The sequence below is a fragment of the Dermacentor andersoni genome, chromosome 2 (assembly GCF_023375885.2).
Source record: "Dermacentor andersoni chromosome 2, qqDerAnde1_hic_scaffold, whole genome shotgun sequence".
NCBI classification, from domain to species: Eukaryota; Metazoa; Arthropoda; class Arachnida; order Ixodida; family Ixodidae; genus Dermacentor; species Dermacentor andersoni.
This window is the reverse complement of record NC_092815.1, coordinates 75053075-75077781: the sequence shown is the minus strand read 5'-3', so window position 1 is coordinate 75077781 and position 24707 is coordinate 75053075.

Below are 24707 nucleotides of genomic sequence, written 5' to 3'. Positions count from 1 at the left end.
GCGCAGCAACGGTTATTTCTGCCTTGCGTCATAGTTTAGGGTGTCAAATATGCTAGATTGTTGCGTAACCCTGCGTACTAAGAATTACTGGGAGTAAGATAATGGGATTGTAGAGGTTTGAAGACCGTGAATTCAGTGCTTAGGCACTTGACTTGCTCATTCAAGACACAGAGGCGCTTCATCACAAGATATGCAGCGTGTACGTCATTGCCATAGCCTGTGCTGAATAATCCACAGCTCCTTGTGTGCGTGCGTGAGTGCGTGCGTGTGCGTGCGTGTGTGTGTGTGTGTATGCCATGAGCTGGTCTGCTCGAAGAGGCAGACATTACTTGCACAAAATTGTAATGCATACTCTACTAATTAACAAGAAAGCACTAATTATATTACGTTATGGTACATATTTCCATATCTATACGCGTAAAAAAAATGCGTGGATGACACCATTTACGAGTTGTGCGAAGACAAACTTGTGGGAAACATGCAAATTTGTTCCACTTACTTCCTTAAAGAAAAGGTCGTTTAATGCATTGAAGCATCAAAGTAACTGGAACGCCGACGCATCTCTCCCCAAAGTTCGGGAATGAATATATCGAAACTTGTGTTATATTGAGAATTAGTTCCAAGTGGATCTGCCTTGCAAACTCCCCGGATAGAATTTGTAAATTGCAATACGTGCCATAAGGCAATTACTTAAAAACTTAATTGATACACTTTTGTTAAGTATTAGATTATACATATCATTTTTTTTTTTTGCGACTAATGTCCGCCTCTTCGAGTAGACCAGCTTAGGGACTAAAATTGTGCTATCTGCCACAGACATTTTTTTGTAATTCGAAAGTGTTCCCTGAAACATTTGGTATACTTTCTAACTAGGACAAAGAGGACCAGGAAGCCGCATTTCAAATAAACTTTAAGAAATTGTAAAATCGCGCGTAGGCTTGCTTTCCTCTGCACACGAAGATGACGTCGTACACCCGATGTGGTGGCGTAGTGGCGTTGGTGTTGCGCTGCTAAGCCCCAGGTTGAGGGATCGAATCCCGGCCGCGGCGCCCGGATTTAGGTGAGGGCTATATGCAAAAACACCCGTGTATCGCGCATTGGGTGCACGTTAAAGAACCCTATAGGCGTTCAAAATTAACCCGCAGTCTTAAACAACGGCGTGCCTCATAATCATATCGTGGGCTTGGCACGTAAAACCCAAGAATTTAATTTTAGTGAGGATGGAATCTGTTGAGTCGTTCTGAGAAATAAATAAAAGTCGGTGCATTAATTATGATATTGGTCATTCAATGCGACAAGTAAAGTGGTTAGGTCATACCTTCCAGACCCTTATGCATTTACTGCGAAAGCGTCAGTAACAATATACTCGGACTGTTTGCATGGAAGCACCTTCAGCGATGGCAACTTGAGACGGGCCAGCCATAAATTGCGCGAGTTTTCCGGATTGCTCGTCGATCCATTCTACGGAGGCCTTCTGGCACCGCGTCCTGGACAGCCTTCGTCCTTTGGTGTCTCGTAAGGTTTCGGCAAATGACGACAGCCTGCACACTATTGGCGACGTCGACCTACCGGAAGACGTACGCAGAGCTCCTGAGCCTTGGTCCCAAGTTCGCAGCCCTGCCACGAAAGGACGCAGCGGAACTTCTTACCTGTGTCCTGGATGATCGCGATTCCTGTGTCCCAGGGAGTGAATGCGCTCGCAAGTTGCGGACGGAAGCGTCCGGCTGTACATTTCAGACGTATGGCCACCACTCTCCAGGAACACGGTCTATTAGTACTGCCTGCGGATAAAGAGGGCGGATTTGCTGTCCTCAAGCACGAAGTGTTCCATGATAAGGCATCGGCAGCAGTCAACGCCATCTTTAACCCAACCCGGTGAGCGTCACTGAAGAAAATTAAGTCGCGAGCAAAGAAGCTGTGCGAGCAGCTCAGCCTGTTGAGCGTTGTAAAGCAAATAGGGGGCAGTGATAGCGTCTGTCTGGAAATGTTTTTTCTTGGCTAAGACTCGTAAGGTGGAATGTCTCTTCCACGTGATCATCTCTGAGTCTAGTACGTGGCAAAAGTGCGTTGCGGACTTCTTGAAGATCAAGTAAAGATTACTTGACGTGGTCGACCCATTCCCGACTAAAGATTATGCCGCCGTTACTGATTTCTTAAGGTAAAGTGACCACAAATGTTTAACCACTTTTTCTATTGATATGAAAGATTTGTTTTATTATTTGCCACACAAAGGACCGCCGTCCTGCGTAGAGGCTGCAATTGACGAGCACGGTGCCGTAGATTTTTCAAACGCCTGTGGCCTGAGCAACGCTCGTTTTTTAGAGCTCTTATCATGCCATTTGACGTCAACCTTTGTTACTTTCGACGAACATTTACCTGCGAAGGCAGGGTGTTTGCATATGGTCCTGCATTGCACCTATCTTAAGTGATTTGTTTTTAGCTCCATGCGACAACACTCTTTTTGAGCTGCTGGGTGACCTTAAGGTTTCAAATCTTTTCGGTACGTTGATGATCTTAATCTTTTTTTTAATAGATCTGTTTTCCAGTTCTCATTTAGATTGCCCTTTAGATTTTACAGATCTTATTGCCTCGCGTATTTTAGCCTCTTTTAATGCATGTTTCAGGCCCCTTACTTTAACTTTTGTATTCCCCGAACAGGATAGTATTAGGCTTTTAGATTTGCGGTTGCTTTTCAAAGATGTTGACGCGTGTTGGATGTATGGGACAAGAGTCAGTAAGCCCCCTTTACCGTACAGCTCAGCACACTCTAAGCTTGTAAAAAGAAATATAGTGATTTCTTTCTTGTCTGGCGCTCTCTGTAAGTCATGTAATCATTCCATGGCAGAAATCATTCAATGAGAGTGGCACGCTTGGAGGAGGCGGGGTATCCGAGGCACGTTACAGTCTCAATTGGTGAAGGCCTGCATCGCAAAAGAAAGACTGAATCGCGCATGAGTGATAAACAGAGAGCAGAAGAGAGGACAGAGAAACAAGAAGAAAGCTAGAACGATAAGGTACCAGTGATTCCCTACCTGCATAAAATTTTTCAGAATCTTAAACAGGTAGGGCAACGTTCTGGCGTCAAAGTGTTGTTCACCGTGCCAAATAAGCTATTGAGTTTGTGCAAGTCGAGCTGCACTACGAGAATGCGCAAACCAAGCTGCGCCATCAAGCACAAACATGCCTACGTCATCTGCAAAAAGGGAGTTATTTACAGAATTTCACTCCCTTGTGGAAGACACTATACTTCTTTCAGACCGGAAGGGACTTGAATGTGCGTCTGCAAGAGCACAAAAAAGTCAGCAATATTGCTACAGACGGCCGACTGGAAGCCCGCTGCAAAAAAAAAAAAAAAAAAAAAAAAAGAAAGAAAAAAAGTGACGCGCAGCCACCTTGCCGTCCTCTTTTTGCTCAGACTATTGTGCGTCGGCATCGCAATAGCTTAACCAGGGAAATTGTAAAAGCTGCCGAGATTGGATGCACGACCAGGAGATGATGTCAGTTGGCCGTCACTGGTTTTTTATCAAAGAAATAGTTTGAATTCTTGATATACTCGGCACGTGGCAGTGTACCTTCGTCTTCTCTGCGGATTCGGATAGGTGCATATATATGCTCAGGATCCACAGTAAAATCTTTTTTGAAAGTTAGCGCTTGTCCTGTCTCGACTTGTCCCTCGTTCTTACTGCGCTATGTTACTTGCATTACGGTCATTAGCAAGCCCCAAACTAAAGGAGTGACTCCACAGGGTAGCGTATTTCATTTTATGAAGAATGGTTTCATAAAAAGATGGAAGAATGCTCGAAATGGGATATGTTCCAAATGAACTGCACATCTCTTTTTGAATCTCTTGTTTTCTCAATAATTTGAGTAATCTGATGGTAAAAAAGGAAAGAAAAAAGAAAAGGAATCACACAAGGCACTAGAAGGTACAAGTGGTTGAAGAAGACTCTTTCGATCGACGAGAGGCAAGCCAGCGTCACATGCGCGACCTTGCGCCGCGTCCCCGACCGCGCTGGAGCGCCCATGCGGTCGTCAACAACCTTCTCGGGGCAACAATTCGAGAAACCTAAGTGCGTATCCATGCAACATTCGCGATCGTCCGACCCTCTTCAAAACACGTTTCGCCAATTTACCGTCGACCTCTCTCGACGTAATAGCTCGACGGCGCTGTTCGACGACTACGCAGTCCAGCTTCTCGTCCGCGCGCGCACGCACAAACCCTCACGCACACACAGACGCACACGCCCGCTCACGCACCTACTGCGATCGAGGGACAGGACCGAAGGGGGGTCGGGAAGGCGGGTAGACGTCGATCGAAAAGACACTGCGAGTCCGCGCAGCGGAAACAAAGGAGCCAGCCTCGAACGGGGCGAGGAGGCGAAGGCGTGCCCGGTGTCGGTGCTGAATGCGGAGCGCCGATCGTCCCGTTTCGAGACGACCGGCGAGCGAGCATGCCATGCACGCTCGTTCGCTAGACGCTCGTCGTTTTGCGGCGAGCCGGGCCTCCGCTGCTGCAGAGAGAAGACGCGACGAAGAAGGACAAAAGGTAGCAAAGACACAAGAAACAAGGGGCTAAAAAAAAAAAAATACACGCTGCTGTTGGCGGTTGGAGCGGTGCCGCCGCGATACCTGATGACAGCTCGAGACTCTCGCGTCGTTTCGGCGGCGGTGGCGGCGGCGGTCGAATGGAGCCGCAATTTGGTCGTAATGGTGTGCGCCCGAGGGTTGGCGCCACCGGAACGATTATTCGCGCAGCGCGGGAAAAGAAAGGCACCCCGCGGGAGACGCCGGCGGCACCTGTACACCGCTCGCTCGCGGCCCCGGACAGTGCGCGGAGGAACGAGCTGGCGGGCATGGCGGCAGCAGCCCAACGACGGCGGTGTGCTTGTGTACGTGCGTGGCCGATGCGCTTTGCAGGGGCTTCCGAAGTCGGCCCCTTTTAGGCGACACCCGAGTAAACGCCACTTTGGACGCTCGGTTAGCGGTAGGGAAATCTGCGCGTTTACACTTGACGCGAGAAAGAGGGTAACGCTTTCAACTGGGAAGCGAACGGCGTGATTTGCACTTCCTCTGGCAGAGAAAAGCGAACCCGTTTGCTCGCCACTCGATTCGCGCGAGATGGTTAGAGTGAAGTGCTGACGAAGAAGCTGAGGCTTCCGGATTACGGCATGCATCTCGCGTTTAGAGGTCATGTGCCCTGCAGAGACGACCACTAATGGGGAAAAAAATATAAGAATGGACGAAGTGCGTTGAAAGCACTGCGGCGTTCTTAAATGGTTCGGGTATAATGCATTTTCCATACTATATGATCCTACTACCTGACCAGGAGTTCGACTTTATCCTCAAGATTTGAGATCTCGCCATGCAGCTGGCGGTGGTGACTGTGTCGTAAGGAGCGTCATGTGCCTTTCGTTTTAATTTACTTTTGTATATAAGCATGCATATTCTTTTAAGTAATTTTTACCACTTATAACGCTTCAGAAGATAGAATGGATGTGAAATAGCAGGAAGCGCGTGCGTCCAACTTCCGCACCTGTGCCCGTATTCACAAACATCTCTTGAGCTTCAATCGTACTAAAGAGAAAATTCCAGCCAATCTTGATGTGATACTGTATATAGCATTAACGAAGGTGACTATAGCAGTGGCAAACCATACACACGAACCCAAACCTTTGTGAATTTGGTCCCTAATCCCTCAGTTAAATCTAGCCTACTCTCTTAAGCCAAAGTTACGCTTCCCCCTTCCCCTTGCTCTCCCCCCTCCCTCTAAAATAATGCTGTTTGTGTACCTGGAGTAAAATGACAATATATTGTGCGATCACCTGCCGTGGTTGCTTAGTGGCTATGGTGTTGGACTGCTAAGCCCGAGGTCGTGGGATCGGATCCCGGCCGCGGCGGCCGCATTTCAACGGGGCGAAATGCGAAAACACCCATTTACTTAGATTTAGATGCACATTAAACAACCCGAGGTGGTTCAGTTTATTCCGGAGTGCCCCGCTACGGCGTGCCTCACAATCAAATCGTGGTTTTCGCCCATAAAACTCGATAAATTTCTTTTTTTCTTGCAATGAGACACACGATAAATGTTACAGCATTCATTTGTGTGCGTTAACTGTTCCTTCTTCTTGTGTAGGCAGCTTTTTTTTTTTTTTTCTGACAGCGTAAACATAGTGACCTAGTAGAGCCAAATATACAACGTCTGTGCTTTTCATGGACTACTAACCGTAACAGGTTGATTGATTGATTGATTGATTGCGTTTAACGTCGCAACCAACACGGGAGACATAAGGAATGCTGTCATAGATAGCTCTGGTATAATTTTGTCCACTTGGGCCCGTACTTTGTTACAATACTATGTACACACTTTATACTACAATCTTTTGGGGCGTTAATCACTGGCTCTCACGAAGCCATGCCCGCACCTTCGTCGGAATCGGCCACTCGGCTATAAGAGTGATAAGCAATGAACAGAATCGATGGGAAGAATCCGGGCAAAAATGACGCAGATCCAACGCACATGCAGGGCTCTATGTGAATGGGAGCTTGATTGAGACGGTTACATAAATGCTATACAACTAAAGATGATACATGCAGTTGAGTGTACTTTTATCCAATGCAACGAGTAATCTCGTGCAATGGTTATGCTTATGCACTGATAAAGGCACAACTTCCATATCCCTTCTGTTACAAGTATGGGCACATGCATGTAAATACATTTAAGGCATCTACACCCTTTGTGCCGCAGTGACACATACCCATTCTGGAGTGGCACATCTCCATTACGGAGAATTAGCTAATAAGAATGGGCACACAACGAGTGGTACAATCCGAAGGGCTAAATCGTTGAAACTTAGGTAAAGTATAATGCGCTATTGATTAAGGCATCGGTTTGGTTTAGAAATGCCTATGAGCAGATATTATATGTCCAGGTTTTATGCAGGAATTTTATTTCTTTCTTTAATTACGCAGAGCAGACCTAGGTGCGCTTACTCGCACAAACGTTTGCGGTCAGCATACAGCGTTTATATTAGTCCGTTTGCTGGCGCTTGCAGTTGGAGGATATGTAATAGTTTCCCACACATATACATCCTCAAGTATGTATCGCGAGAAGCCGACAACCCATAGACGGCGGTGTCTGAGGGAGAAGTTCACCCTATGCTACAAAATAATGAATAGTGAGATCGTGCTTGGGTAGGGAGGTAGTCCACCTACCTTCCTTTAGGAGGGCTTACAGGGGAGTAAACGAATAAAACGAACACCGAGGTATACAGTGCTCACGGAACGAAACGCGCCAATTTAGGGGCAACGAATGCGCATATTTTCGTTTCCGCTGGCTGCAGTTTGGGTGAAATCGACGCAATTTTGGCGCGTACACTTAGATCGGAGTAGGCGTCACCTTTCGTGAACAGATTCCTAGCGACATGACATGGTACTCTTGAGTACTTTGCACATATGCAGTGTTCTACTAAGTGGCCCCTGTCACGTTTCATTTCGTGAGCCCTATATATGTATACATAAAATCCACGCCGTGATATCAAAACTTCTTCTTTAATGTCATAGAATCTTGTTGGGATGGCCTACAAAAAATAAACAAGATGTTTTCAATATTACATTGAATTTGTGTAGAGGAGGAGATGGGAAAGAAATATTGGCAAGGAGGTCAACCAGATGCGCGTCTGGTTTGCTATCCTGTGCAAGGAAAAGGGGGTTAACTGTTGAAGAGAAAGAACGAAAGAAAGAAACAAAGCAGAGGGAGAGAGGAAGGTACTAGCAGTGCGAACACATGCGGGTGCCCATTAGGCCTATAACAATCGGTCAGTGAAGCCAGTTGATTTCATAAGCTGTAGCAGTTTTAGGTCACCTTGCAAGCCTTGCGGTGCGTGAGGCCATGGTCCAAGGAAATTTGTCTCCAAAAATGGTCTGTGGTCTAGCCAGTTTAACACACTTCGTAGAACACAGTCTTCGACTTCACAACGGTAAAAAAACAAAACAAAATACAACGCGTTTTCCGTCGACTCTTCATAATTACACGAGTCACAGATGGGTGACCTGAAACTTCAGCAAGCACGCCTTTCCGTCTTTGGAAATGTTAGGACAGCTGTAACGAACCTTTGTAATGAAGCCAACATTGTGACCGTATCCCTTATGCTATAGACATTCAGTATACAATTATCCTTTAAGCTCTCAACAGTATATATATATATATATATATATATATATATATATATATATATATATATATATATATACATATATATATATATAAATACGCGCTCGAGAAATGAGTGAGTGAGTGAGTGAATAAACTTTCATTGGGTCCAGCAAAACGCGATAAAACGCACACCCGGCTAATCCCACGACGGGACTGACAGGTCTAGCCTGCCGGCCGGATGACGGGCGCGCTGGACGGCCAGGATTTGGTCCTCAAAGACGGGACTTCGCAGGAGCGCGTCCCACTCTTCCTTGGTGAACTTCGGGCCTAGCGACCCGCACTCCCACTTCATTCTTCGAAAAAGAGCGGTGGTGCTGTTTACTGCATGAAACGGCTATACTTGAAACGTAAGGGCGCTGGAAGTATTTCTTACGCCTTCGAGCCAGTCACTTTGACGAGCGCAACATGTGTTGGAGCGTGTGCGTCCTTTTCCCCTGAACGCACGGGACATTCACTTCGTCCTCTCTTTACCTTCTAGGCTCCACATCTTCGCAACAAGTACGGCGAGGCGAGGACGCGACAGTAATGCACCTAGTGAGAATTAATGGTTCGTTTCTAAATCCAGTCCCAGCGCGCGTCGTCGGCTGCTCGCACCAGCGCTTGCAAAGCGCACGGGGGTCTGGCATCAGTGACGCCGGCATGAAGATATGGGCAAGGAACGTACTGCATATAGCACCGGGAACCTTGTGTACCGCAATCGCCGAGATTTTAGGCGCAACGCTTTTCTTGAGCATTATGCATTTGTTAAATTTGAGCAGAAGCGTGCCAACCGAGCGATGTAAATCGGAAAAGCTCAAACATTAATGTATCAAGAGCACAATATCATCACAGCAAAGACCAAACGCGCGCGAATGAAGGAACGCATAACACGACCTCGGGCTTGTCTGCTTGCTTCGAGAAATCAAAACGGGTCCATCTGATAATGCACAAGATGAAGGGAAACACAAGCGACCAACAGAAACGACCAGCTCGAGCTTTGTACAACAAAGTTTATTTGAGCTTCCACTGCTGCTATGATGCTGTGTGGTCAAGAAAGAGAAAAGGCTGGCTCACTTATTGAAATTGTTTAGGTGGCTCTTGATAGATCCTGGAATCCTTTCCTTTTTGTTTCTTGAACTCTTTATTGCAGTTAAAGTATGCGGTAAGAACATAAGCACGAAATGCTATTATAACAGCTTGTTCGAGTGCACGTCGGTTGCCCTGCAAGTTTATGACAATGGAGATAATGGCAACTAAGACTGTGAACCAGGCGGTATTTGTCTCAATAAGAACAGAAGCACTTCATCCTTTTTTTTTTTTTCGTTTCTTTTCAGAATACTCTGAAGAGTCATGAACTATAGCTGTAGGAGAACGAAAAGAGGGCTCATGGCGCTGGCGACATACGGCGCTCTGCTATACACGGTATAGTATAGCTTCTAGGAAAAAGAAGAAAGAGCCGCCGGTAGGAGAATGCGAGTTGTTCCACTGGTCTGAAAACAGTACGCAAGGCGAAGGAGGATGTCCGTGGGACACTCGGTCCCTTTGTTTCCAGAATACGCGCAGGAAGAACATCCTCTCGGTTTTCTTGTTGGCTCCGGCGGCTGCGCGGACGAGGGTGAAGTACGGACTTTTTTGGCGACGACAACTCTCTCCCTCCGTGGCGGTCTAGTCGATTTATCTGTTCCCTCTGCCACAGGACGGGAGCCTTACAGCCGCGGAGACGAAGGCGAATGGCGAGACGCTCTCGTGTCGCGCGTGCGCACAGCAGGAGCATGGCCGGCTCCAGTTTGTCTCGTCACGTCTCGCGTGTTGCGTTTGGGTGCCACGTGGGGGTGCCGAAGCGAAGCGACCGAGTGAGGTGACGACGTGATGCCGCTTTAAAAGATGAACATTGAGAGGGCCGGGAGCGTGTAGCAAAGCTCCACGATGTTCAGTGCACGCACCGTGTGCTTGCACGCGCTGTGCTCGTACGTGAAAATATAGCAGTTTTAGAGCTTATGGTATGTTATAGTAGCTGGATGAAGAAGAAACGAAGTGGTGGTGGGAGATATGGGAAATAGAGAGTAACAGCGTGCAGAGGCAGGAGAAGGAAGTCACAGCTGTGATAGGATATGTGATACCCTTATACTTCTCCGTAGGCGTCTCTACACGGTTCTTCGCTTAACGCGTATCCGCTTCTCACTAAAGCCTACTTTTTTTTTTTTTTATGTAGACGTCGCATTTGTGGAAGAAAACGCGATATCACTGGAGGTGCGATCCTGTCTCACTCAATCATAAAAGTAGGAGACGAAGAAAACTGGGGAGGGGGAGCAGCGTAAGTAATGACTTCCGCCTCGTTAGTTTTGCAGGAGGAGGGGGTTTATTTTAGGCACCTAGAACGCCATGCATTGATGCTAGTATTAGCGTGGAGCCGTCACCTCTTCTACATTTTTGGTGAGTGATGAGCTGCCGCTCGGCGGGCGGAGTTCGTTTAAAACAGTACGGTTAGCCTGGTACTTAACGAAGAGAACACGCAGATTGCGCCGCGAGCTTCAGTGACAAGTGGAGGCTGTTCCCAATAATAGCTCACTTTATTGCAGTCCAGGGCAAGTGTCCATTGCCCTTTGTTTTATTAACAAAACCGTATCCTATACGCAAAAACTATTCGTTTAATATGGCAACCAGTTGCGATTGCAGAATGAGTTGATGGCGGGTGCTGGTCAGTGATGAAAAGTCACTGACCAATAAGCATTTCCGTGAACTCGGTTCTCGGATCCGAGTATGCGGAGTCGTTCGTACTAAACGGGATTCCGCAGGAAAGGACGCAGGTCAAACGTTTAGCCAATAGAGCGCTGGACATCACAAAGAAAATGTGGTATGTATGACAGGAGGTGCGATCCTCGCACGCGATCGTAAATGTAGAGGAAAGAGAACTGGGAAGGGATAAAAAAAATTCAGTCTCTGAAGTTCAGATTTGCTGAAAAAATTTAGGCTTAACTAGATCGCATGTCCAAAATTAAAGCCTCTCGACGTGAGCGTTCTGAGCCACCTAGTATCGCCCTTGTGGTGGTCGAAAAACAAACGGCTTAAGTTAAACCGCCCTTTTCTGTCTGTACATTGCAATATATTGCCGGTAGTAAGACGTCACACCGAAAACATTTCCCTATAGGCAGCAGCGGTCGCGCTCTGATTAGCCTCAAAAGTTGAGCCAGCGGTTATGTATAAATATAGCGACGCAAGAATATGCACCATGCTGAGGTAACCAGACTGTGCTAGTATTTTATACACCTGTTCTCACGGGATGCGCTTAAATTGTCCTGAGCCCGAGGTAGCGTCTACAATACCGAGTTCCAGCGGCATCCATATAATGAGCATCGCATGTAAAAGATCCATTCCGTTGAAATACTGGTGCGGATTAGAAAAATTTTGTTTTTAATAGTCGACTTGCAGGCGCTCATTGTCCCCCCCCCCCCCCCCCCCCCAAAAAAAAAAAAAAGTAAGTCCTGACAGCTTAGAGGCGTCTCTCTTCAGAGTGTTAAAGAAATATCAACCATGTATCACAATTCAAAAAAAAAAAAGAAAAGAAAAGAAAAAGAAAACATTTTTCTTGCAACATGTCAATGCACCCACCCTCTCGCCCCTAATTTCCTGTAATTAAACGCTAGTTTTCCTATTGCAAGACTTGTGTTAGCAGTACGATTGCATAAATATGCAGCAGGAAAGGAGATGATGACTAAAGGAAGAGAAAAAGTAATAAAGAGAAAGCTCATGCGCATGCGCGGATGAAACCTTAATATAATTTTTTTTTTTTTTTAGCCTGGAACAGTGTTTTGTGATCCCATCTTCTTAGCGATGCTGCAGAGGGCGCTAGTTTGAAACAGTCTCCTTGCCTCCACAGACACGATCTGAGGACGAAACAAAAAAATAATGACACTTTCAGGACACACATATTTTATTTGTAAGTACTCTAACCCCTCTGCAGTGGGGGGTGCGAACCTTATACGTCGTGCAAAGTATCTTTATGAGAAAGGTTGCAGGAATGCGCGAAGGTTATTGTTTTTATTCTGTCCGTTTCCGCTCGAACTGTTCAATATCACAGCGATCCTGTGCAGTGGAAGCCCCGCTCGGAATGCTATTTCGAGCGGGACGAGTTTACCGACTCTCAATCAAAATCGATACACGCTAAGTAAAATAAAATAATAATAAAAACAAGAAATCCATGCCCTCTTTCTTCTCTTCTTTCTTTCTTTTTTTCTGTCCATTTATAAGCGCGCGCCAACAATCCGGGTAAAGTTCAAAGGGAAAGCCGCTCTTCATTATATGCTAATTCTCTCCTTACACTTCAAAGCGCCTTTCGTAAGACGAAATAAATAAAGTTCGCGCGCAAGAGGCAGCGCGTGCCTGGCATCGTGCCGGAATAAAGCGCGCTATGCAGCTACCAAGTCTAGTGAAAGCGCGCACTTTTTATACTATACGCGAAGCAGAGCGGGAAGGTTTATTGGGTCTACCGGGGCGCGCGAGATCTTTCGCGGATGAGTTAGCTTGCGTGGAGGAAAAGAGAGAGAGAGAGAGAGAGAACCCGCGTCAAGCTCGAAAAATCCTTTGGCCCGCTACACCCATGAATTGGAAATCGGGACGCGTGAGCGTCGCGTGGCTTGGTTGAAACTGTACAGCGCCAGCTCACAGAATGCTACCGGCACGAGTCCCGCGTTTAGTACGCATAGGTGTTCGGAGCGGAAATGACTACAGTATTTTAATTTTCTCTTAAGTTAACAGATTCTATAGCTTTACCCCCACGGGAGCAACATATGTGAACAGTGAAGCGGCTTAAAATGTAATAGTTAGAGGGCTCTGAACATATGCGCACTATTTTGTCTGTCGTGCAATATTCCGAGAATCAAGTATACCCAGAAACGCTATGAGCGTCTTAAAGACGTTAGCGGGCTGGCGGCAGAAGCCATGCCGAAAGCGTTAGGGCAGTCTCGGTAGCAGGATGAAACCTAACGTAGAAATAAAAGGCACTCATGACGTCCGTGTCTTCTGTTATGAACACACGTTACAATCGCTTGCTGCTTCACTTCCGATAAAAGTACGGATCTGTGAAAGCTCACCGCACGCGGGACGCTGTCTGTCTAAAGGCGAATAGTAAAAAAAGCGAAATCAACTCACGACACCTGGCTCACAAAACAAAAAGTAGCATGCTTGTTACAAGCTGCAGAACGCGATTAAATCATTGTTACGGCTGCTTTGTTTGTTACAAAGACCAAGAGAGGGCAGCTCGAAACGAAGACGGACATACGAAAAAATCCTTTTCACTGTCCTTGTTTTCGTGCAGCTCACACGCTGCCCGCCGGTGAACACAAAGTTGAGCTAGCCTGCAAGCGTTCACGGTGACATAAAAGCGTGGAGAAACAGGTATACGAAACAGCGGGCTTTTGTCCTCTTTTCTACCCTTTCGGGTATCTCCTTTTTCGCTATGCTCCGCTACGGATGGTCAGACGAGCGCTCATACAAGAACTAGACTGTCGAGCTGCGTCAGCACTGCCGACGTCATTGCTCCTCTGAGGGACTGCGCAGAGTTACTGCGTCTTACACAGAGAAGAAGAAGAAGAAGGAGAAGAAGAAGAAGAAGAAGAAGAAGAAGAAGAACGCTTCCAGCTAAAGTACGCCTGTAATGCCGCACACACTGCCTCATCGTGGCGTGCTGGCAGGGCACAGCAGTTATGCGGCAGGCGACGCCAACTTCCGCGGGGTGGCCTCCCCGTGCAGTGCGCAGCAACAGCAGCCGCCGGCGTCGATCGCGTGTGCGTTTCCCCGTGCCGTCGTGGGGCGGCACAGTTCAAAAGAGCGTCGCCGTCTCCTTCGGGCTCCTCGCACACGGGACGAACGCGCGCCGCGGTATTCAGTTGCAAATGAGCGCCGCACGCCGAGCGAGGGTGTCAAGCAGCGAAGCCGCCCCGAGCCTGGAAAGGATACTGTGCGTACACTTGGCAGCGCGTGGCTCCCGGACCACCGCCAACTGGGCATACCGCGCCCGTTTGAAGCTGCCCGTTCTGGCTTGCCCCCTCTTTCCTTCTACCTCTCATTACTTCTCTTGATTTTTTTTTTCGTTTTCATTTGGCTCCTGCGCAGTGCCTGCCAGTTGTAGCTTTCGTTCGTATTCGTTGTTGAGCGAGGTGCGCCGTATTGCTATATACCGAAATGCGTAGAAGCACGGTGTGCAGTTTGTTCGTTGGGGTGAAAGTGATCGCACTTTGATGAACAAGAGGGTGGCGCTATTAAATCGTTGATAAACCTGTTACACAAAGCAGTACTTGGCAGATCGCGCTCCTCATCTTTCTCTTCTTTCCCTTCTTTCTTCTTCGGCGGGAAAAAGGGAACGACGCTGCGTTGTAAATGCGAAGATGCATTTCGATTAACTTGGCACGAGCAGCCCCGTCGTGAACTTGAGAATAAAGACTATAGGTCAATTGTACGAATTGGGTTAATGGCTCATGAAGTTACGCTCTGCGTAGCGAATGAAAAGGAACGGTAAACACAAAAAAAAATTAAGTGCAGCTACCTTGAGTTGCTTCAGGAGTGCAATACCTCATGCTAGTTTAGGCACATTGGTATAATACTTCGCTTTGACATTATGTGACATAGAGGGTTCGGGTATCTTGCTAGAGGAAACTACAATATGGCAAAAAAGGCTTGACAGCAGCATATCTTGAATGCACGCGTTTGCGCCTTAACCTCCTGTCCCATATTTTCTCACCTCAACTCGGGAATATTCTTCCTGAGCAAAGGGGTCTTACTGTTAAAGTTACCCCAAACGGACGTGACAGAGTCCCAGGAACATGAAACTCTGCTATGTAATGCTTGTGCCAACAACATCAAATGCTTCGGTTCACATGGGAGTCTAGATGTAGACCATATAATGTCGAATACTACATGCAGTATGCGCCCATCCTGATGTTCTCGGTGAACCTACCGCTTGATTGCTTTTTTCACTACTTGACAGATGATCATTTGCCTGTTACATCATCTATTAAACTCCTATCTTTCTTCCGGTAGTGATGTGAAGGTGTTTCACAATGCGAGAGACAGGATTAAATGCCATGCATGCTTCCCCTTGCTTACCTGATGCCTGATCATTGCGCGATATGGACATGTTTCTTTTTATTCTTTATGACTTCATACGCTGCACTTGAACGCGTGTCCTTCCAGCTGTGATCTCGCACGAGACGGCAGTATTGTTAAATAAAGAAAACTATAAGTTGTAGTGTGAACGATGACTGTTATGATGAATCACTCAACTCGTGCGAGCACTTCAGCTGAAACGCTGCCCCACTTGACCTCAAGCTTATACGGATACTCTTGAACTAAGATATCTACTCAACATTTTAACTCTCTTATTGGCGTATAAAGGTTGCTTGTTTTGTCCCACGACTAGCACCCTCACCTTTAAAGTGTAAGGCGCATTTGTCTCCATCATTAATGGAGACAAATCGAGTTTTCTCTTTTGGTGACATTTTGGGGGCAAATAAACTTTATGATATAGCTGCGACCGACGGCGTCACAACAGCACTAAATAAGCTTTAATAGCTATTGCGATCAAATTCTCGTGTCATGTATTTGAGTGGACAACTGGTGATCAGAATTATTACGCAGTTTTCAATTGTGCCTTCCATCATAACAGTTGTAGTTTGAACTTGCTGTAGTGTGCGATAAAATTATTTATACCCTTAAGTTTAAGAGTGTAAGCCATGGGAAGAGCCAGCCCCCTTAAGGGTGCAATATATACATATATATATATATATATATATATATATATATATATATATATATATATATATATATATATTATAGTCTTTGTGCGGCCCTCTAAAGGACTCCATCCACTCCCCTATAAGCTACAGGAGGGCGACCATAAACCGTGTATTACGCCAACCGGAGCATGTAAATCCTCAATGTTTCATCTTGCATACCGGCAAAGAACAAAGCAACTAGACCAACAAATCATCCCTGCCGTTCATTGCACCAACCACCCTTCGTTGAGTGGTTCATTTTTAGCGCCGCTTTCTCGTTTATTTTGTCCCTCTTTGCATTTCTAAGGTATGTATACGGCACTTCTTCCCCAAAAATATCCAGATGGAGAGGTATCCGGATGCAGTTTGTTTACGTGGTCTCTAAAGAAGGTGATTCTACTCACAAAACAACAGCAACCCTACATTTGCTACACTTTCCGTTTTTCGGGCGCAGCGGCCCAAAATGAATTGGTTGGGGGAGCAAGTCCCTTCCTGTTTCTGATCCCGAGCTCAGTATCGAATTTCAAGTAGGCGCATTCCGCATCCCCAAAAGTGTGCGATATCTGGTTTGTTTAGAAACAAACCCCGCGATGGTATTCGAATACAAAACTGATGGCTTTTCCTGTTCGCACTTTTCCTTCTTCTTCTGGTGCGCCAGTGACTCATGATATATTGTGTAGAGGCTACACACTTGATCCTTGAACAATGATGTGAAATTGCGCTACGGAACTGGAAGCAGCGGCAAAACTGTAGGATTAACTCCCACAAGCATGATGGGAGAAGCGCTTTACCCCATCTGTTCTGTGGGTCTGTCCCATGGAATTGTGTCTTGCTTTAAGCTATGCCGCGCAGCTTCATTTTTATGGATCAATTGGTCATGCTTCTCGACGTTGTTAGTGGAACCACAAGAGCAACAAGCGGCAGTGAAACGTACGTCATAGACCAACATATATGCTGTGCGGGCATAACATTTTTATAAATTGGTATAGTGCATTTGTGAGATATGTATTTTTCTTAAGTCTTGCGCTTCCCAATAACAAGCTTAGCGTACCTTACAACGGAAATAAGGAAACAATGCGGTTGTTTCATAACTTTTGGTGCGGCAAGTGCCAGCTTACGAGACTGTTCGTATATTACAATAGAACATTATCAGATATGAGATAAATTTCATTTCTCAATGTTCAGTAGAATGATACAGACTCGTCATTCGAAATTACAGAACATTTCATGAGGAAATCATGCTCTGAATCTCATGCGTGCATATTTTGCTTGACGATAAAACGTGCGAATGGAGTGAGTCACCCTTTTGCTTTCAAAGTTGTGAAGCTGTGAAAGTAAGCGATTACATATATGCAATAAAATACCTTCAATGGGGCATGTAGGAGGTTATATTATCAATTTACAGGAGTAAACATGCTAAGAAAATAAAGACGTCCCACTTCACTACCGCTTTTGCTGTCGGAGCACTTATTCAACTCTGGTAATCAAGGTTACCGCGTGTCGGAAACTATACGTTAAAAATAAACAAATAAAGGAACAAAAAAAAACTTTGTTCGGCGTCTTTGTCTGAGTTCATATTGAACAAACATAGTGTGATTTTCTGATCAATCTGAAGCATTCTAAAGTAGGACAGGAAAAATGTCGCAACCCTATTCGAAACGTTATGACGTCAGCAAAGCCTGGCAGTTGTTAAACCACATAACGCTAGCAGTTCTATGACAAAAGATTACTCCAGGACCATACAAATGAGCAATATGATATTTTTGTCCACGCCCTGTTTTTTATCTTTTGATTCGTTCGTACTGCTAAGACTTTCATCTGGAAGTATACGCCAAAGTTGAGCCTAATATTCTAATATTCAACCAAGTGAGCTGCAGCTTTCATGGTACAGCTTCAAAATACAATAGCGGTCTCGCTCTACACCCAGGCTTCGTTCTCGCATGCTATTCCATGTTCTTTGTTCTTGCTTTAGACTTTCTGCATTTCGTTTTTGTCGCAACATGTTTCCATACAAACGCAACCTTCTTTGTTTTACGCATAGCAGACAGTGGGAAGTGTACACACTATTCACATCGCGGAACATAATAAGCAACGTCCGTGAATAAACACAAAGGCAATGACATTTGTGCGTCTCTCCAGGCCAATGGGAAGAACAATGCGTGCGAAGCTCCGAGAAGGAGGCATGGACGGTCATGGTGGACAGCTTAATTGGCAGTGATGCGCGGAGCGCTCTTTGCGGTCCGTCAGGTCCACCTCTTGTGTGTGCGTGTGTCTGTGTTTGTGTGTGTGTCATAGGCGACTGCGCGGGCAGAGTCACGCATGCGTTTCCAACAGTAAAGAGCGGGGATAGCCGAGCGCGTGATTGTGCCGTCGCTTCCTCGTGGGCACCTAGATTCAGAGAATCGATGGGAAATGGCGATACGTCTGCTGACAAGAATAATCGAGGAAGCTCACTGCGACTGAAAGTCTGATCACTGTAGAGATTAGGGGATTCAGTTTTTTTGACGATGTGTACGCCTGCAAACGTAAATGCACGGGGTAAGTGTTGAATGAGGACGCTGTCGACTGGAGTTCGGAAAAGGACGAGCTTGATTTGCGACTAGATAAGCGTTTCCCTCTGGTCTTCTCTGATTGCTAGAGTGTAACTGGCACGTTGATAAGAGCTTAAGGCAACATGTTCTTTTCTTTGTTTCCGGTAAGCCTGACTCAGACTTAATGACCACCATAATGCGGCAGACAAAGTGTACAACCGTGTGCGGTGTGAAAAACGTCATTGCATGCTCAGAGAACGATTCTATAGCAGTGATTTCTGCAATTTCTTGATTACTTATACGTCTCATCTGGGTTCCTAAATGTAGGTAGTTGCTGTAAAGAATAAATGGTGCAATAAAGGGACATGCAAAATGCTTCTGAACAGCGGAGTTGCATGGTGAAGCAAAGAAATAAGAAAAAAAAACAAATTTTTGGGTGGCAAGCAAGCTAATGCCGCTATATAAGCATGTATGGCCTAAAAGATTTCGGATACCAGATAATCGAATGATTTTTGCGGACATCCACGACACTTGATGAGCAGACAACGTCCTTAACAAATTAACATTGAAGCCTTTTGCATTGAAAAAATGGCATAACTTATCAGTCGCTCATATAAACATCCTTGCGCATACAACCCACCAAAGACTTTATGTACAGGGTAATAGAGAGTTACAGCTCAGCGAGTTTACGGACCAGAAGGCCCAATGGGCGAGCGGAGACGCCACTGCGCATGTGCGGTACACTGGGGCGACCATCGTGTTTACGGAGAGGGCCGCTCGCTCGCCGGTATCCTCTCCCCAGCGGAGCGCGCACAGCGGACCAGTGTTTTTGCGAAACAAACATGGCCACCACCCGCACGAACAGCGGCATGTCGTCGGCGTCGTTTTCAAGCGCCGCGCTGGCTCGCCTGCAGGCCAAAAAGCCTAGGAGGTGTTTCACCACTGAAGAGGATCTGTATATATATCCTACTATAGAGGTTTCAGTGACGAGGCCGTTTGGCGACGATTTGAAGTGGATGACCGCGATCGAGAACCTGAAGCGAGCGTACAAATGTTTTCACAGTAACTGCAACCTTGTTCGACAGGTGGCGTAGCAAAGCGCTCCGCTTTACTCCGCTCTTCACTCCGCTCTAGGGTTCCTTGATGTCCGGGCGGGGCGCGCGCATCAAGGCACTCTACTCCGCTCCACCGAGCGAGGAAAAGCTGAGCTAACGCTATTTTCGTGCGGCACTCCGTTGCCCTCTCCGCTCGTCTGCTGGGCCCGTGGGCCCGTAAACCCGCTCAGCTATAATATGTCTAAGGGTTATACCACCCCTTCCATGCAAAAAAAGCTATAGTTTTATTGAAGACAGCTGCAGAGGCACGTCCATTTAGTCGATGTTCTGTAAATAATATTAGTTTCGTGATATTCCTCATTGCCACCTTTGGCGTTGTAAGCCATGATAGGTGTCGTAATGTAACGCTCGAGATTAATTTCGACTACATGGATGCGAATGCTTGTGCCCATCTCTCCCATGTCCGCTCTGACACAACCAGACCGACGTTGACGTACTTGTGTTAACATACTGCTTGCTTGTTGTATTTACCGGAAGATACGCACTCAGGAAAGTAACACACTCTAGGGTGGACTGGATGTCAAAGCACCCTTTTCGCTCCCCGACTTTTATTGAAAATTTCGAAAATTGGGGTACGCACTAGCAGAACACCCTTAGTGCCCTTTTCGTTAATTTCAGGTTGCTATAATAATAATTATTATTATTAGACTGGAAACATACAAACATACAAAGGAAATAGGGAGGGAGCAAGCTGCCTCCGAGGGGGGCGCTTTGTGAGAAACATACACCTTACAGAATTTAAGTGTGCTCGGGCGCTTCAACGCTTCAAGCAATTAAAAAGCCCTACTGGTTTACTTCCCAGTGGCTAACGTAAAGTCATTGGCTCGAGCACGTCATACAAGGTCACAGTATGCCATGGATGCCATCGTGCTATACTTTATGTATGTGGCGTCGCCGATGGGGAAGTGGAGAGACTGAACTGTTTCTTTTATTTACTATTCCGTCTTTCGCTTTTTACCACTGGCTTCATTTAATTTCTTTAATGCCCCAGTGCTATTTCATATATCAGCTGCCAAGCGTCAGCGAATGATAGTGGGTTAGCCAATCGTACTTCTGCAGGCGCATGTTCTTTCTGGTGTAGCATCGGCGGCCGGCGCAATATTATGCGAGGTAAGTTGCATAAAAAAAAAAAAATTCTGGGGTATTGGGTGCCGAAACCACGATTTGATTGAACTCCGGTTTAATTGTGATCACCTGGTGTTTCTTTAACGTGCATCCAATGCACGGTATATACAGACATATTAAGTATTTCGCACCCGTCGAAATGCGGCCGCCTCGGCCAGGAATTGTTCACGTGACCTCGTGTTTAGCAGCATAACGCCAAAGATATACCAAAAAGAACCACGGTGGATATGTGTTGCATTGTTTCATTCAGTATCAGTTGGAATAAACATTCGCAAGTACATGGCGAGAAATCGACTACCGATAAGAAAACAGCATTTATTGCGGAGAGGGCGCGCCCAAGCCGGATACACAATTATTTTTTACTCCCTACACTGCTGCCTTTAAGACCTTACATTATAGCTTCGCCTAAAGTGCTTCATTTTCGTGCTGGTTTATGAATGAACTATTTGTATCTCAGTGCACTGTAAAATAATTTACACCCTAAAAAGTGAAAAAGGGTGTAAATGTGCCTATAAGTCACATTCTTAGGGTGTTCATTAAATAGATAACATTCTAAGGGTGTGAGTTATAGACACATTTACACACCTTTTCCCTTTTTAGGGGGTAAATTATTTTATAGTGTGGTTGTCGGTCTCGACGCGGTCAGACTCGTCGCTCTCTCTATAATTTTCTAGAATTAACTAGCTTACATATAGGTTCACGTTTGTAGCTAATTTCTGATTTCAAATAACAAGACCTCAGACACTATTTCTTGTATTTTAACATAATTTAGTAGCGTGACCTGCAGTGACCGGCCCTACCGTGCGTGATCTGTACTGTGTGTGTTCTGCTTTTTTTTCTTTGACATTTGTCGTCTCTTTCTTTCTTTCTTTCTTTCTTTCTTTCTTTCTTTCTTTCTTTCTTTCTTTCTTTCTTTCTTTCTTTCTTTCTTTCTTTCTTTCTTTCTTTCTTTCTTTCTTTCTTTCTTTCTTTCTTTTCCATGTTTCTGTCTCCTCCTTTCTGCAGAGTATATAGGCAGGCCTTGCCCCTTCCAGTGGCAGTTTCCAGCTCGCTTTCCCTTTCCTGTCAAGCGCATATATGTTTTCCAAACAAACAAATACATAAGATAAAATAAGAGCGTGGTGTCAGCGTACAATAGCAGCTAAAGGCGCCAGCGCACTATTTAGGTGCAGTAGTAATCGTTTCACAAAGAAACGTATGAGAGTCTACTGGCATTCTTTCTTGTGGCAGCGAATGCGCGCACTGGCAAAATGACGAATAAAGCGCATGTGCAACAGCTTCTCACCCACGTCTCAAGTGTTTGAAATTTGAATTTGAAGTGTTTGTTATTTTCACTTACAAATGACAAAACCGCTATAGTTTAGGGCTTAGTCGACACCAGCAGTGAAGGGGGATGAATTATTGGCCTTAAGCCCTAACTATACATGTCATCCTGCCGCATGAAAAGTATCGTTTCACACTGCGAGAGCTGTGGGCATCTCTGGCGGGTGGTAGGCCTTGCGGTAACTGACTGCGTCTCTAATCGCAGGCTAAGAAACGCGCTAGAGAAAAGTTGAGTAAACCGTGCATTTGAAGGCTGAACTCGTCCTGTGCTGCTCGATGTGCTGCACACACCCAGGATGGCTGTTTAACGGCCTGGGCACAGGATACGAGATCCCAGGTGATTTCAGGCACCCAGAGAATTCGGAAGTTTCACTACACTGGCCGGCGTCTCTCCTATCGCGAGTCTCAAGATTGAGGAATAAAATTACCTGTATAACAGGCTCTCTCTGTCTCTCGAGGTAGGTGCTGTTGAAGCGACACCTACAGTTTTGTATGGCCACATTCCCTACACGTCTAGGCTCAGCTACACTGAACGTACCAAAGCACTTGGTAGTTCAACCTTCGCTCTCTTGATAATTTAAGTCGATGAATGCATGTCGTCACGGCCAGACTGTCAGCGCATGCATGCAGTCATGACCAAACTGCGGTGTATGCAGGAAACTTTAATATCTTTCTGCGAAAATTTCATACCGGCGTATCCAGATACGCTTTGGGTGCAAGTTCAGCATCACAAGTACACAATTTATATGAAAGCTGTGGTACAGTGTGCAACGACCAGTGCATTTCAATGCATCAAACGTCACTTCGGCCCCAGGAAAAGTAGCTTCACACTGAGAGCGCTGTGGGCATCTCTGGCGGGTTGCTAGGTGGTGGTAACTGACTGCGTGTCGAATCGCAAACTGCTTGGAAACATGCTGGGTAAAAGTTGAGCGAGCCGCAAATAGCCGATGACTGGCTATCATATATCCTAGACGTTAGTCTGCGTTGTTTAGAATTAACGCAGTCTCTGCTAGATCATAGATCATTCTATTTTTACTTCCTTGCTTCCTTCATTTCCTTGCTGCAAGGCGGCAGTGCGCACATTTGGGGGTCACTATTATGGTGGCTGAGGTTCTCAAGAAAATATTGTATGGTTCTTAGTGGTTGTTATCGCTCTATATATACTCGATTCGGGCATTCGCAAAAACTGAGCGCCACATCTTCACCGAAACCTTAACCGCACAAACCACAAGAACGATGAAAAAAAGACGCTACACATTGCCCACACCTCGCTCTCTTTTGTGGTTTGCGCTGTTCAATTTTCTCTGGCCATGTACTGTCTCGGAGAGTCACCTATTCCAGTGGTGACAGCGCCGCTAAGAGCAGACCTATCCCGGAGCACTTTTTAGGAGAAGTAAGAAATATGGGGACCCCACGCGCTGCGGAAATCGGTTTAAGCGAAGCTTTCACTTGTAGTTTGCGAAGGACGCTTTTCTGGTTTAGCGACGCTTTGCATGTATAGAGCACACGGCCATTTTGTATGCAGTGTCGACGGAAATATGCAATTTGTTTGTAAACGTTCTTGGCCAATTCTTCAGGATGGGTATGTGTCCCTGTGTAAGTACCCGAATAGACAAGCAGAATAAGAGGCAAAATAGAAATGGCACAAGACCAGAAGGTGGCGTTTACCTCTTCTACAGCAAACCGGAAGTCGGCCGTTACAATAGCTGTTGCCTAGCCAACCGTGGCGACGTGACGTTGTCCTCCGCCACTGAGATATAGATGAGAACTAAGTACGAAACGATGCGACGATATGCCAAGGCAAAAGTCACAAAAAAACGAAGGTCACCCGCTGTCGTGGTGTACCCAAAGGAACCAAAGTTAGCGTTGGGAAGCCTTACATGATCACGAAGAGCAGTGACATCTCCAATGATTTGGTAAATGACAACGTTGGTGTGCTCAGACACATCGAGATCAACGAAAACGAGGACCTCTACAGTGCTGTTCTGGCTCGAGTCGGTTGGCACGGTCGCGGAGGTGAAGGCGAAGTGTGCGAGAGGGCACCATCAGACAATACGTCACGAGTGGAGGCCCATTTAGAAACGAAACGTTACTGTCACACTCAGCAAGCGGCGCAACGTGACATACAAATGGGTCAACTTCTCAGTCGTGCAGGCCAGTGCAATGACTACACACAAGTTTCAGGGGGCTACATACACGCAGGTATAATGTATACGACTATGACAAGAAGCCCATACTACGCCTCGTATACGTGGCATTTGTCACGTACAATTTCGCTAGAGGGTTTATACATCACCAACCCGAGAAGCGACTCTGTGTTCAACCGTGCAAACGGTGCCACTGGCCAACTCTACGAGGCGAGGCGGTGTCATCCAATTAAACGCAAACTGATTACATGCCTCTGGAAAGCCGTCGACACTGTGGAGTGAGCAGCTCGAAATCGAGACGTGTCCATCCTCTCGTTCATCGTACAGAGGTTTCATATACTCACGCTCCGGATATCGAAGCTGATTATGTGATGACAAAAACGAATATTCTCACATTTTCGGAGACATAGAGATGCAAATTCGTTGCCCAATTGCTGGTTTCCAGCGAATGTGTAGTTCATCAAAACTGAGAGCTGGGCGAGTTGGTGTGGTTCCATCTTAACGAA